Consider the following 5,881-nt stretch of genomic DNA (forward strand, 5'->3'; position numbering starts at 1 on the left):
CTGCGTGCCTGCCTGGCCGCTGCTTCACGCTAGCAAGGAGGGGATAAGCCTCCCGCAGCTGTCCCCGAGCTCCTCCTCGCCTCATTCCTCCCCCAGCTCTCTCCTCTCTCGGCCACCATTAGAGCCTGAGCCGAGCTCAAGCTCGCCGTCACTCCAGCACCTCTCCCTCTCACCTGAGTTGCGCAATAGCATCGCCATGGTCTCCTGAAGCTCTCCAGCTAGCTGCTCGACGTCGAGAACCCCTGAGACGTCGTGACGCCATCGTCTTCAACCTCGGATCCCTGGAGCTCGCCGCCGTCGTTCTCCCTCCTTAGACCGTCCCCGAGCCCGCTCTCGTCGCCTCTGCACTCCCCGTGAGCCTAAGGTGCTTTCCCCTCATTTTCCCCTTCGATCCTATGCTCCAGTCCCCGATTCCACCGGAGCCCGACGAGATCCGCCGCGGGAGCTCGTCGCCGGTAGCTCTCCGGTGATCGGCTGGTCATTCTAAGGCCACCAGCAGCATCAGTGCACCGTGTGATTGCCGTAGGAGCTAAGCCCTGGCCCTCCTAGTCTCTGGAGGGTGCCCGAACTCCGGTAGCAGCCGAGCTCGTCGCTGATGTCAGCTATGCTACTGCACAAAAGACCTTCCAATGGCGCCAGAAATAGGTGTGTCGACGGCACCAGGAATCCTTCTGCTACGGCTACGCCTTAAGGGACTTCCTAGGCAAGTATGCCAAGGATTTCCCCCGTAGCCTTGGAGCCTTGTGTTGGTGTTCCCTCGAAGCGGAAAGGGTGATGTAGCACAGCGATGGTAAGTATCTCCCTCAGTTTGAGAACCAAGGTATCGATCCAGTGAAGGAGTATCACAAGAGCCTGCACAAACACAAAGAACCTGCTCCCAACGCTATGAAGGGCTTGTCAATCCCTTATAGATTGTTCGCCAAGTGAGAACTGAAAGCAACAATGTAACAAAGCAAAGTAAAAGCAGAGGTGTAAACGATAGATGTGAATAGACCCTGGGGCCGTACTGTTTACTAGTGGCTTCTCTCATGAAAGCAAGTAGATGGTGGGTGAACAAATTACTGTCAAGCAATTGATAGAACCGCGCAAAGTCGTGACGATATCTACGGCAATGATTATATCTATAGGCATCACGTCCAATACAAGTAGACCGATACTTTCTGCATCTACTACTATTACTCCACGCGTCGACCTCTATCCAGCATGCATCTAGTGTATTAAGTCCAAAAGAACAGAGTAACGCCTTAAGCAAGATGACATGATGTAGATGCACAATCTCATATCAACGACGGAGCCCATCTTGTTACCCTTGATGGAAACTACTTAATGTGTGCCTTGCTTCCCCTAGTGTCACTCAGAAAGGTCACCACAAGGTAGAACCCAAAACCAAGCACTTCTCCCATTGCAAGAATCATAGATCTAGTTGGCAAAACAAAACCCAAGACTCCGAGAGACTTACAAGGATATCAAATCATGCATATAAGAAATCAGCAAAGACTCAAATATAAATCATAGATAATCTGATCACAAATCCACAATTCATCGGATCTCGACAAACGCACCGCCAAAGAAGATTACATCGGATAGATCCCCATGAAGATCATGGAGAACTTTGTATTGAAGATCCAAGAGAGAGAAGAAGCCATCTAGCTACTAACTACGGACCCGCAGGTCTGAAGTGAACTACTCACGAGTCATTGGAGGGGCGATGATGATGATGAAGAAGCCCTCCAACTCCAAAGTACCCTCCGGCAGGGCTGGGAAGGGTCTCCATATGAGATCTCGCGGAAAACGGAAGCTTGCGGCAGCGGAAAAGTATTTTCGAGGCTCCCCTGATTTTTTGTTGTATTTTAGGGAATATATAGGCCAAAGATCTAGGTCAGGGGGCACTCAGGGAGGCCACAAGCCCTGCCACCACCGCATCCCCCTGGTGGCGGAGTGGGGGCTTGTGGGCTCCCTGGAGCCCATCTGGCTTGGCCCACAGGCCCCCTGATCTTCTTCCGTTTGGGAAAAAATCATTTCGGGGATTTTATTCCGTTTGGACTCCGTTCCAAAATCAGATCTGAAAAGAGCCAAAAACACAGAAAAAACAGGAACTCGCACTTGGTACTGAATTAATAAGTTAGTCTCAAAAAAGATATAAAAGGTACATAAAACATCCAAAGATGACAAGATAACAGCGTGAAACCATCAAAAATTATAGATACGATTGAGACGTATCAAGCATCCCCAACCTTAACTCCTGCTCGTCCTCGATTAGGGAAGATTGAGACGTATCAAGCGTCCCCAACCTTAACTCCTGCTCGTCCTCGAGTAGGGAAGTGATAGAAAATGATTTTTTGATGCTTTCATGCTACCTAGCATAGATGTCCTTTGTAACTCCTCTTATATGACATGAATGTTCAGATCCATTAGATTCAAAACAATAGTTTGCTATTGACGTGGAGACAATAATAATTCAAGCAAACTAGCAAGGTAATCATGAACTTTCAAAATAACAAGGCCAAAAGAAAGTTATCCCTACAAAAGTATATAGTATGGCTATGCTCTATCATCATTGCACAACGAATTTAAATCATGCACAACCCCAGTATTGGCCAAGTAATTGTTTCACACCTTTACTTTCTCAAACCTTTTCAACTCTCACGCAATACATGAGCGTGAGCCATGGTTTTAGCACTATAGATCGTTAGGAATGTGGTGGAGGTTGCAAGACAAAAAAGGAGAAGATAGTCACATTAACTAGGCATATCAATGAGCTGTGGAGATGCTCATCAATAGATATCAATGTGAATGAGTAGGGATTGCCATACAAATGATGCACTAGAGCTACGAGTAAGTGAAAGCTCTTAAAGAAAACTAGTGGGTGTGCATCCAACTTGCTTGCTCACGAAGACCTAAGGCAATTTTGAGCAAGCCTATCATTGGAATATACAAGCCAAGTTATATAATGAAAATTTCCCACTAGCTATATGCTGGTGACAAAACGAAAGACTCTCAATCATGAAGATCATGGTGCTTAGTATGCACAAGTGTGGAAAAAGTGGTAGCATTGTCCCTTCTCTCTTTTTCTCTCATTTTTTTGGTGGGCTCTTTGGCCTCTTTTTTTATCTCTTTTTTTGTGGGCATCTTTGGCCTCTTTTATTTCCTCACATGGGACAATGCTCCATCAATGATGATCATCACACTTTCAACTCAAAACTTAGAGCAACAATGACTCTATATGGAATGCCTTCGGTAGTGTACCGTGACAATGATCTAGCATGGCATAGACATTAATGGAAACATCATGCTAGCTATCTTACGATCATGCAATGGCAATGTAGTCGTGGTGGCACATGTCATGGTGGTAGTTGCATGGCAATATATCTCGGAATGACTTTGAAAAAGCCATAGTAGGTAGGTATGGTGGCTGTTTTGAGGGAGGCTAATGGTGGGTTTTGTGCACCGGCGAAAGTTGCACGGCACTAAGAAGATAGTGATGGTGGAAGGTGAAAGTGCATCTAAACCATGGACTCAGCATTAGTCATGAAGAACTCATATACTTGTTGCAAAAGTTTTATTAGTAATGAAAACAAAGCATTCAACGCATACTCCTAGGGGAATGGTTGGTAGGTATAAACCATCGCGCGATCCCGACCGCCACGCAAAGGATGACAATCAATAGACTAATCATGCTCAGATTTCATCACATAGCGGTTCACCATACGTGCATGCTATGGGGATCACTAACTTCAACACAAGTATTTCTAGATCCACAACACCTTACTAGCATAACCTCAATATTACCATAACCACAACTCAAAACTAATTGAGATGAATCAAACTTCTCTAACTATTCAATGCACATGAAGGTGGAAGTTTTCGTATCCCTTTGGATAACTACCCATTTTGAGACTACTTTCAAAGCATAGATCAACTACCAAGCCACGCACCGCTGTGCTCTAAAAGATATAAGTGAAGCACATAGCGCAAAAGTGTCTAGCTCAAAAGATATAAGTGAAGCACATGTGAGTTGAATTGTCTACCAAAACATATAAGTGAAGCTCGACAAAATCACGGTGAGTGCATGTCTCTCTCTCTAGGTGTGCAGCAAGGATGATTGTGACACAATAGAAATAAAAGACTCCTACGATACAAGACGCTCCAAGCAAAAACACATAACATGTGGTGAATAAAAATATAGCCCCAAGTAACGTTACCGATGGATTGAAGACGAGAGAGGGGATGCCTTCCCGGGGCATCCCCAAGCTTAGGCTTTTACGGCATCCTTGAATCTCTTGGGGTTCCTTGGGCATCCCCAAGCTTGAGCTCTTTCCACTCTTTATCTCTTTGTCCATAAGAACTTCACCCAAAACTTGAAAACTTCACAACACGAAACTTAAACAGAAACTCGTGATAACATTAGTATGAGAAAGCAAACCACCACTTCCTTAGGTACTGTAGCAAACTTAAATTCTACTTTTTCTGATGTTGGGTTACTGTATTTTCAATCTTCCATGGCTAATACCCCCCGATACTATCCATAGTTTCATCAAAATAAGCAACTAACACAACAAAAACAGAATCTGTTAACAGCAGACCAGTCTGTAGCAATCTGTATATTTCGTATACCTCTGGTACTTAACAAATTCTGAAAAATTACGAAAGTCTGAATAATTTGCGTAGAAATCAGCAGAGACAAGAATCAACTCAAAAGCTCTTACAGAACAAAAATGAAAATTCTTTTCGTGAGCAGAAAGTTTATGTCTTTTCCAGCATGACCAAACGATCATCCCCAAGACTAATCATAACGGTTTTGCTTGGCACAACGCAAAAATAAACACAAAAAACACAATCTAACAGAATTATGAAAGTGTGGAAAACACAAAACAGAAAGAAAAAGGATAAATTTGTTGGGTTGCCTCCCAGCAAGCGCTTTTGTTTAACGCCCTTAGCTAGGCATTCAATGATGCTCTCACAAAAGACAAGAATTGAAGCATAACGAGAGCATCCTAAAGCACGTGAAAATCACATCTAAGTCTAACATACTTCCTATGCATAATCATTTTATAGGGAAACAAATTGGCAAGACAACCAATAGTTACCAAATGCAAGGAAGAAGAAAGAGACAATACCAATCTCAACATAACGAGAGGTAATTTGGTAACATGAAAGTTTCTACCAAAATATTTTCCTCTCTCATAGCAATTACATGTGGGATCATATTAAAATACAACAATGTAGCTATCCCATAGGATATTCTTTTCATGATCCACATGCATGCAAAGTTGACGCTCTTCAAAAATATTGGGATTATCATCAACTAAAGTCATGACTTCTCCAAACCCACTTTCAATATTATTGCAAATATCATATTCATCATGAGGTTTGAACAAATTTTCAAGATCATAAGAAAGATCATCACCCCAATCATGATTATTGCAACAAGTAGTGTACATAGCAAAACTAGAATCCCCAAGCTTAGGGTTTTGCATATTTTTAGCATGATTGTCACTAATAGAATTCATAGTGAAACCAATGCAATCATGATTTTCATCCAAGGAGCCCTCGTGAATCACTTCATAAATTTCTTCCTCACAAATTTCCAATTCACGCATCTCAAGCAAAACTCCATAAAGATAGTCAAGTGCACTCAACTCACTAGCAATTCGATCAACAATATTGGATCTCTTAAATATATTAGCAAGTGAATGAGGATCCATATCACTAGATTTTCAGCAAGCGAAGATGCAAGCATATTGAAGGCACATGGCACACAAGAGAGCAGAAAGCAAGCGAGAGAAAAGGGCGAACGAAAAAGGCAAAAGAAGAAAGGCAAATGAAAACGGCAAATGTGAAGTGGGGGAGAGGAAAACTAGGGGCAACTGGCAACAAAAGT

The sequence above is a fragment of the Hordeum vulgare genome, chromosome 2H (assembly GCF_904849725.1).
Source record: "Hordeum vulgare subsp. vulgare chromosome 2H, MorexV3_pseudomolecules_assembly, whole genome shotgun sequence".
In the NCBI taxonomy this organism is placed as follows: domain Eukaryota; kingdom Viridiplantae; phylum Streptophyta; class Magnoliopsida; order Poales; family Poaceae; genus Hordeum; species Hordeum vulgare.